The following is a 14,977-nucleotide window of genomic DNA, read 5'->3' as shown; positions in this document are numbered from 1 at the left end:
TAGGCTGCAGTCCGTGGGGTCGCTAAGGGTCGGACACGACTGAGCGAGTTCACTTCCACTTTTCACTTTCACACATTGGAGAAGGAAATGGCAACCCACTCCAGTGTTCTTGCCTGGAGAATCCCAGGGACGGGGGAGCCTGGTGGGCTTCCGTCTATGGGGTCACACAGAGTCGGACACGACTGAAGTGACTTAGCAACAGCAGTAGCAGCAGCAGGAGGTATAGATCAAAAACAAAGATTATTGTTTTTTTCTTTTTGCATATGATAGACAGTTGTCCCAGCATCACTTGTTGAAATGACTGTCCTTTCTCCATTTCTCTTTGCTTCTTTGTCAGATCAATTGTGCATATATGTTGTGTGTTGTTACTTCTTGACTCTATTTTGTTCTTTGGGCCTGTCTTTATCCCAGTACCATGCTATCTGGATTACTAAGGCTTTATTACAAGTCTTGAAATTGGGTAGTGTCAGTCCTCCATCCTTGTCATTTTCACAGTTCTTTCAGCAGTTCTAGGTCCTTTGTATTTCCATTTAAATTTTAGAATCAGTTTCTACAAAAGGTCAGTTCAGTGCAGTCACTCAGTCGTGTCCAACTCGTGTCATGTGACCCCATGGACTGCAGTGTGCCAGGCCTCCCTGTCCATCCATCACCAACTCCCAGAGCATGCTCGAACTCATGTCCATCAAGTCGGTGATGTCATCCAACCATCTGATCCTCTGTTGTCCCCTTCTCCTCGTGCCTTCAATCTTTCCCAGTGTCAGGGTCTTTTCCAATGAGTCAGTTCTTCGCATCAGGTGGTGAAAGGATTGGAGTTGCAGCTTCATCATCAGTCCTTCCAGTGAATATTCAGGACTGATCTCCTTTGGGATGGACTGGTTGGATCTCCTTGCAGTCCAAGGGACTCTCAAGAGTCTTCTCCAACACCACAGTTCAAAAGCATCAGTTCTTTGACTTTCTCAGCTTTCTTTCCAGTCCAACTCTTACATCCATACATGGCTACTGGAAAAACCATGGCTTTGACTAGATGGACCTTTGTTGGGAAAGTAATATCTCTGCTTTTTAATATGCTGTCTAGGTTGGTCATAGCTTTTCTTCCAGTGAGCAAGTGTCTTTTAATTTCATGGCTGCAATCACCATCTGAACTGAATTTGGAGCCCAAGAAAATAAAATCTCTCACTGTTTCCATTGTTTCCCCATCTCTTTGCCATGAAGTGATGGGACCGGATGCCAGGATCTTAGTTTTTTGAATGTTGAGTTTTAAACCAGCTTTTTCACTCTTTTCTTTAACTTTCATCAAGAGGCTCTTCAGTTCCTCTTCACTTTCTGCCATAAGGGTGGTGTCATTTGCATATCTGAGGTTATTGATATTTCTCCCAGCAGTCTTGATTCCAGCTTGTGCTTCATCCGGCCCAGCGTTTATGTACTCTGCATATAAGTTAAATAAGCAGGCTGAGAATATATAGCCTGATGTACTCCTTTCCTGATTTGGAACCAGTCCATTGTTCCATGTCCGGTTCTAACTGTTGCTTCTTGACCTGCATACAGATTTCTTAGGAGGCAGGTCAGGTGGTCTGGTGTTCCCATCTCTTTAAGAATTTTCCACAGTTTGTCGTGATCCACACAGTCAAAGGCTTTGGTATAGTCAATAGAGCAGAAATAGATGTTTTTTGGGGACTTTCTTGCTTTTTCTATGATCAACGGATGTTGGCCATTTGATCTCTGGTTCCTGTGCCTTTTCTAAATCCAGTTTGAACATCTGGAAGTTCTCACTTCACATACTGTTAAAGCCTTGCTTGGAGAATTTTGAGCATTACTTTGCTAGTGTGTGAGATGAGTGCAATCGTGAGGTAGTTTGAATATTCTTTGGCATTGCCTTTCTTTGGGATTGAAATGAAAACTGACCTTTTCCAGTCCTTGGCCACTGGTGAGTTTTCCAAATTTGCTGGCATACTGAGTGTAGCACTTTCACAGCATCATCTTTTAGGACTTGAAATAGCTCAACTGGAATTACATCACCTCCACTAGCTTTGTTCATAATAATGCTTCCTAAGGCCCTCTTGACTTTGGACTCCAGGATGTCTGGCTCTAGGTGAGTGATCACACCATCGTGGTTATCTGGTTCATTAAGCTCTTTTTTGTATACTTCTGTAGTTTTATATACAAAATGAGCAAGGCAAAGGCTAACAGAGTTTTGCCAAGAGATTTCACAGAGAAGACTCTGCACATGGAAATCACCAGATGGTCAACACTGAAATCAGATTAATTCTATTCTTTGCAGCCAAAGATGGAGAAGCTCTATACAGTCAGGAAAAACAAGACTGAGAACTGACTGTGGCTCAGATCATGAACTTCCTTATTGCCAAATTCAGACTTGAATTGAAGAAAGTAGGGGAAACCACTAGACTATTCAGGTATGACTTAAATCAAATCCGTTATGATTATACCGTGGAAGTGACAAATAGATTCAAGGGTTAGATCTGATAGAGTGCCTGAAGAGCTGTGGCCGGAGGTTTGTGACATTGTTTAGGAGGCCATCCCCAAGAAAAAGAAATGCAGAAAGGCAAAATAGTTGTCTGAGGAGGTCTTACAAATAGCTGAGAAAAGAAGAGAAGGTAAAGGCGAAAGAGAAAAAGATATACTCATCTGAATGCAGAGTTCCAAAGAATAGCAAGGAGAGATAAGAAAGCCTTCCTCAGTGATCAATGCAAAGAAATAGACGAAAACAATAGAATGGGAAAGACTAGAGATCTCTTCACAAAAATTAAAGATACCAAGGGAACATTTCATGCAAAGATGGGCGCAGTAAAGGACAGAAATGGTATGGACCTAACAGAATCAGAAGATATTAAGAAAAGGTGGCAAGAATACACAGAAGAACTATACAATTTCTGTAAAATGTCTGCTGAAAATTTTTGTTTGTTTGTTTGTTTTGATTGGTATTGTGTGCCCTGCAGCCCGGAAACTCCCTCATGATAGTAAGATGGGCTGTTACAGGACCTTATGTGTTTTCAGTCACTGTCCTTCCTTCCTTCTTGCATATGTCTGTTGTCTTGCAAACAGCTTTTCATTTATTTCACTTTGAATTTTTGGGGTGTCATAGGCAGAATAATATATGTGGTTCTCATGATTCTGTCTTGGCCAGAAGTGGAAGTACTATGGTAGGCTTTTGAAAAACAAGAGTAACATCTCTTGAGAAGGAGAATTGATACCAACATAGAAGGTGGATTGGAGCAGAAAAGATATTGAAAAGGGACGTCATTAAGGAAGCAAACTGCTAATGTGAGAAAGAAACAAGAAAGATTGAAATTAAGGCAGCTGTAATTGGGAAGGAGATAAAAGTTGAGTTAATCAGGCAGAGCTGATAGAACTCGGTAACTAGTTCAGTGTGTGTGTGTTAGTTGCTCAATTGTGTGCAACTGTTTGTGACTGGAGCCCACCAGGCTCCTCTGTCCGTGGAATTCTCTAGGCAAGAATATAGGAGTGGGTTGCCATTCTCTTCTCCAGGGGATCTTCCTGACCCAGGGATCAACCTGGGGTCTCTCGCATTGCAGGCAGATTCTTTACCAGCTGAGCCACCAGGGAAGCCCAATATGAAAGTTCAGTGTGGAGGATGCTAAAGGGAGAAGTCAAGATGACGTCAGGGGTTAGGTCTTGAATAACGTTTATTTCTGTTGCGGTGCAGAGACTGGGTGCCTGTGTGTGGGATGTGATTGATTGGGCCCTGCCATTTTATAAATACTACTGCAGTGTTCCAGAACCGGTTAGTTACTCATTTAATATTAATAGTTCTTTATTTCTTACTTTGCAGTTCACTGTTGTTGTCATCCAGAAATTGATACAGTAGTGGGTGATAATTCCTATTACAGAAGTAGTCTACTTCATCCAGCAAAGCGTTCTCTGAGACACTTCCAGTCAGTTTAAGTGTTTATAGATGATCCTTTCTTTGATAAAGAAGCTTTTAAGAAGGCACGACAGAGACAGTATTCGGAGTCACTACTGATTTAAGTCTGGTAAAGTGAAGTCAAAGAAAACAAATGTTAGAAATGATGAGATAAGTAGTGAGAAAAATAGGAATCATAGTATAAAATCTCAGAGACATCTTTTCAGGATCTTGCACTATTCGGAGTTACAGACCTAAGGAAAGATGCTGATTAGCTAGTACAGTTACTAAAATGTGTATGGTAAGTTGTGATAGATTTATTTTTTGGAGCTGTCAATGATTGAAGTTTAACAGATTGATTTGCCATTGTTTTTACGAAATCAAATATATTTTTATTTTCTGAAAGTAAATAGCATAGAATTTATCCTCCAACAGATAGGATTATGGAATATAGTTGTTCCCTCCTTCTGTAGTGGTGGCCCTTCCACTCTTGAAGAAATGTTTCTCAGAAGAAAATACTTCTCATTTAGACCAACACTTGATAGGTAAATGAGAGAGATTATAGTCCCTGTCTCCATAGGTCTTATGATCTAATAACTTCTTATCTCCTCAAACTTACCTTTATAGTTTTTGTGGACTTAATTTTTATTTAATTAAAGTGTTCCTTAATTAACTTTCTGTTTTAAAGTAGGCTGACCCCATTTGTATTTTTTTTCTTGGTTTAAATTTATTTGGAGTGAGTATGGTGATAGGCTGGTCTGAGGTAGTTGCTGTTCATTAACATCATTTTGAGTAGCCATCTCATTTTATGAACTTACTAGATGTTTTTGTTCTTGATCGTTATAGTTTTTCTCCACTCCTCCGTCCCCTGTGGGTTTTTTTTTTTTTTTGGACTAGAGTGACTGCCTTGGTATGGTAGGGATGGTTTCTAATCTAGTGTGCATAGATCTTAGGAAGACATTAGACAAAGTCTTCAGTTCAGTTCAGTTGCTCAGTCGTGTCCGACTCTTTGCGACCCCACAGCACGCCAGGCCTCCCTGTCCATCACCAACTCCCGGAGTTCACTCAAACTCATGTCCATCGAGTCAGTGATGCCATCCAGCCATCTCACTCTCTGTCATACCCGTCTCCTCCCATCCCCAATCCTTCCCAGCATCAGAGTCTTTTCCAGTGAGTCAACTCGTCGCATGAGGTGGCCAAAGTATTGGAGTTTCAGCTTTAGCATCAGTCCTTCCAATGAACACCTGGGATTGATCTCCTTCAGAATGGACTGGTTGGATCTCCTTGCAGTCCAAGGGACTCTCAAGAGTCTTCTCCAGCACCACAGTTCAAAAGCATCAATTCTTCGGTGATCAGGTTTCTTCACAGTCCAACTCTCACATCCATACATGACCACGGGAAGTCTTATGACTTGGAACATAGGTTATGCCCAAAGGTTGATGATTATTGAGGTAGTTAGCAAAATGGACTCTGTTGCTTAATCAACCCTGATTTGAGTCTTCTCTTTGCAGTTTGTTATTTGTATGATATTGGCTCAAGGTTCTTTACCTCTTGAGCTCATTTTTTTTTTTAAAGTTTTTTCCTTCCATCGAAAGAGGAATGACAGTGTCTTCTCCACAGTTATTGCAAGGGTTGAATGAAATGATGCATGTAAGTTGCTTAGCATAATGTCTGACATAGACAGTGCTCAATAAATGTTAGCTATTATTTCATTTAACTTCTTGAAAAAATAGAAAGAAAGAGGGGTTGGATTTATGGATCATAGAAGATAGGGGACGCTACCTGTTACTTAGATGACATTTTAAAATTCAGAAAGACCTCCACCTCCTGAATGAAATAGAATGCCAGATTTCAGAAACATAAAATCTGACATCTTAAATTTTGAATATTAGATTGAAAAATTCAGTGGTACTAATGTAGGAAGGGAGAGGTCTACTTTAATAGCAGTTCCTGTTGAAGTTTTTTTTTTTTTTTTGACAAAGTCAACCCAGGATCACAGTGGTACACATGGAATAATTGTATTATCATAGTCTCAATTGGTTAATGTGTCATTGTAATTACTGTTTTTTTTTTTTTTTATTCTGGAGTCCATCTTTAAAAAGGAACATGGGTACATGAAGGCAGGAACTTGAGGCTCAATTATTTATTCTGATGAAGCAAAGACTTGCAGAGTGGGAGACACTGAGCAGCCACCTTAAGTAGTCCTTCCTGTCTTTGAAGGACTGTAATCTGGGAGAGTTGACTCTGTGTGTCCCCAGCAGGTGCTCTTCTGCAGCTCTGGAGTTGAGGACCAGGGTTTAAGTTCTACATCTGACACTGAGGCATGACTTCAGTGGCATCACTTAACCTCTCTGAGCCTCAATTTCCTCAACCATATAAAACAGAGAGTAAAATCACTCCATAAGGAGGTTATGAGGTGTCAGTGAGTTAATGTGTGTGAAAGAGCAATTCAGATTTATGGTTGTCATTGCCTCGAGTTGTTCTAGAAGGCGCTGAGTCAGCTCTTTCTTTGGAATGATTCTAATAATTAGAGCCATTTGATGGAGAAATGAGCTTTCACCTAATGCCAAGGCCACATCATCATATGAGGGCTTTTTAGAAACTTCTGTGTAGAATGGAAATTTGTAAGCATCCTTTGAGCGGATATAGGGTGTTTACCTTGTTTATTGCTCTCTCCAGGGCACCCAGCACCGCGCCAGGCACATGGTCTGTGTTTGGTAGGTGTTTGTTCACTGAGTGAATGGAAATTTCCCCCTAACACTCACATTGTGTTCTTTGTTTAGCATCACTCTTTCCTGGTATTTAATGTTCATGTTCTTCTCCCAGATGTTCTTGTTTACCTTTACATATTTTAAAATGGATATTTTGACAGTAAACTGAAGCAGCCACTCATAGTTCTTTCTATTCAGGCACATTTACTGAAGACTAGGGCAGAGAGACGGAGAGGGCAGTGGCACCCCACTCTGGTGCTCTTGCCTGGAAAATCCCATGGGCAGAGCAGCCTGGTAGGCTGCAGTCCATGGGGTCATGGCTGAGTGACTTCACTTTCACTTTCATGCACTGGAGAAGGAAATTGCAACCCACTCCAGCGTTCTTGCCTGGAGAATCCCAGGAACGGGGGAGCCTGGTGGGCTGCCGTCTATGGGATCGCACAGAGTCGGACATGACTGAAGCGACTTAGCAGCAGCAGCAGCAGGGCAGAGAGAAAATATTTATGCAGTTGTCAGTGTGAGGCATTGTGAGAGCTGTTTTTCTAAAGTTTGGCCATTTAATAAAATTTCTTGTTTCTCTACTTCTGTATGTGTTTTCTGTAAGTATCTGCTTCTGTAAGTATATATAGACACTTTTAAGAGAGGACGCCTTATACATCTTCTCTTAAGAATCCACAACCTTATACATAAAATATTTCCATGGGATTACATTCCCAAGAACCTCATAGCAATGGTTGCCTCTGAGGAGGGAATTTGGAGATTGGAGACACCACGTTACGGTACTGGTTGAATTTTTCAACTATGTTTAGTTAATTTCTTAACTATATACTTTATTACTTTGAAAAAGTGGGATGACCCAGAGAGAGAGAGAGAGAGAGTCACTCAGTCATGCCTAACTCTTTGCGACCCCATGGACTGTAGCCTACCAGGCTCCTCCGTCCATGGGATCTTTCAGGCAGGAGTACTGGAGTGGGTTGCCATTTCCTTTTCCAGGGGATCTTCCCAACCCAGGGATCGAACCCAGGTCTCCCTCATTGCAGGCAGACACTTTACCATCTGAGCCACCAGGTAAGCCAGGAGATAACCTAATGATGGATAATTCAGTAGATACTAGGCCATTTGAATAAGCTTTTCAGAGAATTTCTGCTTATATCTGTTTGCTGAGTTTTTCATGGGACAGTTTGTCTTTTTCTTGCCACATTGTATTTAAAAAAATTTTTTTTGTTTCTTTCAAATAGATACTGGTTTAAGTGAAATAGAAAGATTTTACTTGGGGAATATTGCAAAGTACACAAAAGTTAACTGTAAATTAACCTTTGTTTATTTAGAGTCCACTATGTTTAAGACATCCTGTGGGGTGCTTTACCTACATTTTTTCAGTGGTTACGTGAGGTTTAAGCCTCGCTGCCTTTTTTGTCTTTGCTACCATAAATTCATGTGAGAGCTTTGATGTTGAACCAGAACTCAAAGCCAGGCTTTGTTCTTTAAGCCTCCTGAGCTTTCTTCAGCCCCCAAACTATTATCTAAAACTTGGGCACAGCCAGGGACTTGAAAACCAGTGAGAAATGGCAGTCACTGAAACTATGTTGACTGGGATGCTGCTGTAAATATTACATAGTGCCTTGAATTAACTGTTTCTTTCCAGTCTGCTGGGGATTAGATAGGAACAAATGGACAGGAAGGGTATAAGAAAAGGATCTCAATCATATAAAAGACAGACTTAAGGACCTTATAATAGCTAGCCAAAAGACGTCTATGGATATGTTTTAAAATGATAGATACCCGTAGCCTGGGGTTCATAGTGCTTTTGTTGACTGGTAAAGATTAAGATTGTATCCAGAGGTTGAGTTCTAAGTTTTATTCTCCATAGAATGTACTTCAAGCAATATTTTGGGTTATGCCTTTATCATGGTGGTTTATAGATACTGACTACACATCCTAAGGAATATTTATCTATATAATGAAAGGTGGTCGCCATTGCTTTGGGGTAGAATAAGTTAGGCTCTCTTTGACTTTCTCTCACTCTTAGAAGAAGGTAATGTTTAGGAGAATTTCTTAGACCAGAGAACCAATGTATCTTTATTCCATGACTTTTGCATCAAGTGTATTTTACTTATTTGTATGTAATAGTTCAGACACTATTGCACATGCCTTCCATGCTCTTAGTCAGACCTGAGGTCAGATCCTAACTCTACCGTTTATTAACTGTGTGACTTGGGACAAATGATTTAGCCTGAGTGAGCATCAGTTTCCTTGTCTTGAAATGATATTTACCAAGACCTCATTTACTCTGTTGTGACAGAGGATGAGGAGTTTGTTCAAAGTGCCTGGCACGTGGTCAGTGGTCAGTGAAGAGTTAATCTATGTCTTCTCTGTTCATTCTCAGGGTTTTTGTGTGACCATTTAAACACTATAGAGGTGGAGAGGACTGAGGGCATTTGTTTAGCCTCTACACAAACTGGTGAACATCTGATGCACACTAACGCTTCCAGACACAAGTCACATTTACCCCCTTGCCTGTTAAACCTTTCCTCCCTGACGTGGGCAGTGATAGCCACTCCTTCTTGCTTCAGAGTGTATCCACCTCTGCCTGGCTTGTAGTAAGTGCTTGATAAGCATTTGCTAGGTGAGTGAGTTTTCTGGACAGTAGTGTGTGAGTGGTGGGTGTGTGGGGATGGGGGTTTGTTGGTAAAGCTTCTCATAGCACGTTGTAGTCTTGTGGGTTTATATTAGTGCTTTGGTCTCATGTTGTCCGAAACCTCTGCGAGAGTTGAAACAGTGAACTTCACTGGATACTTTTTAGTTCTAAAGGCAAAGTGCTTTCAGCATTTAGGCTAACTACATTTGTAGTGTAGTTACCCATTCTGTAATTATTATAATGATAGATAATATTTTGTGAGTGCATACTGTGGGCCAGGCCCTGTGCTAATCAGTTTAGCTACATTTTCCCACATAGTCCTCATATTAGCTTTGTGAGTTAGGTACTGTTATCGTACCCATTAGACAGAAGAGGAAACTGAGACTCAGAGTTATGTGCCAAAGACTCACAGATAGCAAGCAACATAACCTGGATTTGAGTGTAAAGTGACTCCAGAACTGTCTCTTTGAGTTACTGTATTATACAACTTCCCTCTTCGGTATTACTATGATAAGAAAATTGTATAGATGGGTATAGATGATTGTAAAGGTCAATATTTCACAAAGATTTCCCCAATATTCCCTAAGCTTGTGAAAGAAGCAGTTGCTTACCAGTTGATATCATAAACAGTTAACACTCTTCACTATAATTTCTGGTGGGAAGCAGTTATGTAATGTGGATTCCATTTTAATTTTACCACAGGAATATCTGTGAGGAGGAATAATGGTGTTTAAGGTACAGTGCAGTGAGAAGTAACCAAATTTCTATTAAATATTGCTCAAGCAGTGAGTAAGTCATTAAATTCGACTTTTGATGAATATATAATGATTGCTTAATACTAGCCTGCCAGGAAACAAACACACACACACCCACTCATAGAGGTAGGTGTGTGTGTAATATATTAATATGTTGCTGGAGATAGTTGGAGCTGTATTTTGAAAGAGGAAGGGGCTTTTTTTTTTTTCCCAAAGAGGGAGGAAGAGGCAGTCTGGTTTATACTGTCATTTATTTGAGTTTATCCAAAAAGAAGATATTTCTTGCTTACAAAATAATGGAAGGATCAATTTTAATTTGAAGAGATTAGGAAATATTTATTCCCTATTTCCTGTTTCAGAAAGTAAAATCTCTCTATGTACCACCTGTTCTAGGAAATTTAAAACATAAACCAGGCCATTCTCTGCCTCCTTTTCTTCCTTCCTCCTTGCCAAATGGACACATGTACTTTATGGCACTGAACGATTATCAGATCCTTCTGAGTGTGTGGTTCATGTTGAACTGGAGTCAGCAACCCCCGTAAAACACTGAATGGCTGCTTTGTCTTGGTATTTTACTAATAAAATGCATGGCGTTGAATTTTATTCAACTCTATATAATTGGTCTTGTTCCTGTTCAGACATGCCTATACATGACTTGATAGAATAAAAAAACACCTGATGCTGCAGTATTTGTTTGTTTAGGACAAAATTTCAGGAAACAACTTGAGCATGGGCAAAAGTGCTGTTGAATCATGGCAGAACGTTGGAAGGGATAAGTAGGTGAAACTTGTCTTGAGGGTGTGCCTCCCAAGCCCACCCGCTGCTCCCCTACACACACCCACATGTGTCCTTGTTGTAAAGGTAAAGGGGTCTCATGGACCAAGAAGGCATGAAGCATTTGGTCCTGTTCTGGAAGAGGACCCTAGGGCTGGAATCATAGAAGAGATATCTGGTGGTGTGGGGAGGTGGCCTAGAGATGAGCTGGGATGGATGTGCTAGGGGAGGGAGGAGGGCAGGAGTCTGCTTTTTCATGTCTGTTTTCACTGAAGGCAGTTCTACTGAAGACTTGAAGGACAGTGAGGGAACTTATTTGACTCTGGGTGCTGTGTGCTATCAGACTTTTTTCAGCTGTGCTTCCCAAACCTTGGGGCTAGGCCTCTGGGAAGAGAACTTACTTCTCTTCAGTACGTTCCTTAGGCTGCTGCTGAGGACGGCTGTGGCTTGGGAGGGGCCTTGTTTAGACCGTGAAGCTGCATCTCTTAGTGGCATCACTTCACCTTCCATTCTTGCTGAACTGGTCACTGGTGTGGAAGGAAAGCTTGACCGGTCTGTTGACCATGCACATCTGGACCTGGGGAAGCCAAGACAGAGAATCTTCTCTATCCCTGTTTTTTCACCAGTGGCCAAGAAAGTGGTATTATATGGAGGAATAAGGTGGGAATAGACACCAGACAATCTTGGAACTCACCCTGGATAAACTCTCATGAGTCTGTATTGTGCTGCATCCAGAATTACCATATTGTTAAAGGCTTACAACCTACATTGTTTAGCCACAGAGGACCTGGAATTTGTCTCACCTGAGTCTGCTGACATCTGTAAAAATAGCCAGTCGGTCTCCTCCCTTCCTGTCCTCCCTGAGACCTCTCTGTTCTCCCTCATTTTGCCCCAGTCTTTCACTTTTGAGACAACCCTCACTGATTGCTGGTTTTCATACAATTATTTTGCTTGGATACTTGGTTCCCATCTCGGCCGTCATCTTCTCATTGAAATTTCATGAATTTTAAGTTGAATTTGATTGCAATACTACATCACCCATTTCTGCTTCATGTACTTTATGTAGCATGTAACTTCAATGCCTTATCCATCACTTCGAGAGAGAATAGTATGGTGATAGTGTTGCTGTTAGTGCATTCTGACATTGGGTAACAGGTGACGTGTCTAATGATTAGCGCGGCTGCTGAGATTGCATAATTACAGGTTTGTTTGACTTTAGGGGAATCATATACAGGGCAACTGCCTCCATTCAGATAAACATTAGATAGATATCAGAGCTCTTCAGCCTAAAAAGAAGCCCTCATTCAGCAATTGTCACTATTTTTCTAGGGTTTGCCAATGAACCGGAAAATGAAACAGAAACTGTCTTTAAAGAATGGACTTCATCCTGTGGTCCTTCCTGGTCTGCATAACACTTGGTCAGTTCTTCGAGTTCTATTAGCAGTCCATAGGACTTAATTAGTTGTCCATAGTGATTGGGATTGTGCTGAGCCGGATCACTGGGTATGAACAAGGCTGATTTGCAGGAGGCCAGCCACTGTACTGGTGTACTTACAGGAACAGTTATAATTATCTGTGCCCTCTGGACTTAATTTGCAGGGGCAGGAGTAGGGGGACAAATTTCAGCTAGTTCTTGAAGTAATTTCTTGGAGTAGTTTCTTAATTGGTATGCCAGAAGTGTTACATGGGACTCACCAAGTCTCCAGGAGACCTCCCCACCTATTTATTGGCTTGTAAATGAATGTTCAAGTGTATTGCTTAGGTTCACTTGATTAACACAAGCACGAGTTGATTTTAATACATTAATGCTCTTTCAGTGGCACATCTAAGAAATGTTAGACTCCCAGACCCCCGCTTGGCTAGGGAGGACGGTGGCAAGAGTAACGGAGCAGAACGGGTTGCAATTTCCTCTTCCAGGGGATCTTCCTGACCCAGGGATCAAACCCAGGTCTCCTGCATTGCAGTCAGATGCTTTACTGTCTGAGCCACCAGGGAATCCCCATCAAAGACTTGGAGTAGAAATAGTTTTGACCCTGGGCTTCACTCAGAAGTATGCCTGCATGTTAAGCCTTCCCAGGTTCTTCCCTCCCCGAAACAGTTCTCTGCTGCTGCCGCTTCCTGCTGTGTTGCTGCTGGTGCTCTTGGCCTGGTTCTGGTGGACTTAGCAGCTGCTAGAAGAGCTGACTTAGGTACTCTCTGAGCATTCAGTGGGTGACTTGGTTGCTTTTATAAAGCCCCTCCAATTAGCCTTGCTGTTGGGAAAGATCACTCTCTTCACCAGTGTTAAAACTTCGTAAGGGGAGGATCATTTTCTCTTTGTTACCGATTTCCTCTTCCAAGGAGTTTGGGAAAGCTTTTCCCTGACCAGGCCCAGTCACATTTGAATGACCTTGGCCAGTGTCCTACTTGGAACAGGCCACCCAGAGCTGAGATGAAGCTAGCTGGGGGCCATGACTTTCTCCCCAGTCCCTCCGCCCCCAGGATTTGTTCCCCAGATATTCATGGAGAGGTTAGAGGTGCTTGGTCCTTCTCATGTTGAAGCACCTTTTAGCACAGGAAGGCTAGTGTACATACTTTGCAGCTGGAAGGTCTGCGTGCCGAGGCCTGACCGTCACTCACTACCATGTGTCCTGGAGTGAGTTATTACTTCAACTGCATGGTGCTTCAGTTTTCTCATACAAAGTGGAGATAAAACTACCTTTCTCTTAATATTGCTGTGAGGTTTAATATAAACACAGTGTGCTGAGTGCATCTTGGCTCATAATGTAAGTGCTTACTAATTATTAGCTACAGCTATTATTATTACATATATTTTTATCATTGTAGTTACTTTCCAGGCTTGCAGAGGTGTGGTACAGTAATATTTTCCTCTCTGAGCTATGTCATTTAGTGAATTTTAACATCATTTTTGTAATGCCCCTGCTCCCCACCCTGCTTTGGGGCCAGCCTTTTTCCTATGGAAAAATCACAATGAAAATAGAATAGGCAAATACATTTATATTACCTATCTTTCCATTTGAATTCAATTGAATATCAGGGCAGGAAACTTTTTAGTTTGGTGAAAGTTTTAATTTTCAAATTTATTATATGATGGTTGTATAAGAACATTGTTATATTTCTTTGTTGGATCCCAAGAACACTAAGGCTTTGTTCGTACCCTCACATGGTTTAAAATCTGTTTGGAAAAATGAGACAAATTCATATAGGAAGACAAGATTGCTCATGGTTCAAAGTGCCAAAATATCAAGTACAGTTGTGAAGATAAACGAGATCCTTCTAGGCTGGTAGAGTTCAAAAGTAGGCAGGGCTTGAGCTCAGCCCTTGAAGGGTGGGTTGGATTTGGTTGGTGTCGGTTTTTAGGAAGGGCAGTCCCTGTAAGAGTGGGAGAATTTGGATAGCGGAATTATATACTGTGGAATAAAGGATCAAGGGACTTCTAGCTATTCAGTCCTTCTGCCCCTCTCCATTCCCCAGCCACTTTTTAGTACACAGCCCACTCCCTGTCCTGTGTTTATCCCTCTTTTCCTCCTGAGTTCTTCGGGGCTTTATTTAGTCTTTTTCATACAACACTATGCTTTTTCCCCACCTCAGTTCTTTAGTAGAACAAGACACATTCTGTATACCTTTCTTTGCCTGGTATTTCTGAAGCATGAACACAAAAAAGAGGTTATTATTGTAATAATAAGGAAAATGGGGGTTAACAACTGCTTGATATGGATGTTTCTCATGGCCTCCCTTCCAGATGCTGTTGTGGGAGTCTCTTCTAGTTCTTATCTACTGTCTCTGGTCTCTCCAAGCCCTTTTCTCCGGCAGGTCAAAACATTGACTTGAGGCTGAAGTTATCTGACTGAGCATCACTTCCAGGTGTGGCGTGGTTCTCAGCTCTTTTCAGGAGTAGCTTCCTGCTCTCTTCCGGTGTTTTCTCTTTGTTGCCTCGGGCTGCATTCATCACTTAGGTTCTTTAGCTTGTCCCAACATTCTTGAGCCTTAGTGGAGGTGCGTGTGCCCAGTTGGCCTCCTTAGATGCTTCCCCTAGGCTTTATGCCATCAAATCCTGGCCTAGTCATCATCACTTAGGTTCTCCTTTGCAGGGAAGGTCTCCTTGGCCTTATGTTTTAAATTGTTATCTAATTCATCTTACTATTATCCATGGGCCCTTGATAATAAGAGCATCATCCTGCTTACTTTGCAAACTTGAATGTCAAAAGCACATTTCTAA

The 14,977-nt window shown here is 41.5% G+C and overlaps 1 protein-coding gene across 14 annotated transcripts in view; it reads left to right on the top strand.

Annotated features, from left to right (window-relative positions):
• NSMCE2 (NSE2 SUMO ligase component of SMC5/6 complex) overlaps window positions 1-14,977 on the top strand; it is a 242,248-nt gene that overhangs the window by 28,314 nt on the left and 198,957 nt on the right. For 2 of the 14 annotated variants that reach the window (XM_088844890.1, XM_088844889.1), the window contains one exon: window positions 2,279-2,411. The exons of the other annotated variants lie outside the window; for them this stretch is intronic. The gene's annotated coding sequence lies outside the window, so the exon portion shown is untranslated. The remainder of the gene's footprint in view (window positions 1-2,278; window positions 2,412-14,977) is intronic. 14 annotated transcript variants of the gene reach the window in all.

Source organism: Moschus berezovskii, chromosome 16 (genome assembly GCF_049115385.1).
Source record: "Moschus berezovskii isolate FMDL1 chromosome 16, NW_MosBer_1.0, whole genome shotgun sequence".
Taxonomy (NCBI): Eukaryota; Metazoa; Chordata; class Mammalia; order Artiodactyla; family Moschidae; genus Moschus; species Moschus berezovskii.
The sequence above is the reverse complement of the archived record's forward strand: the minus strand, read 5'-3'. Positions and strand labels throughout refer to the sequence as shown.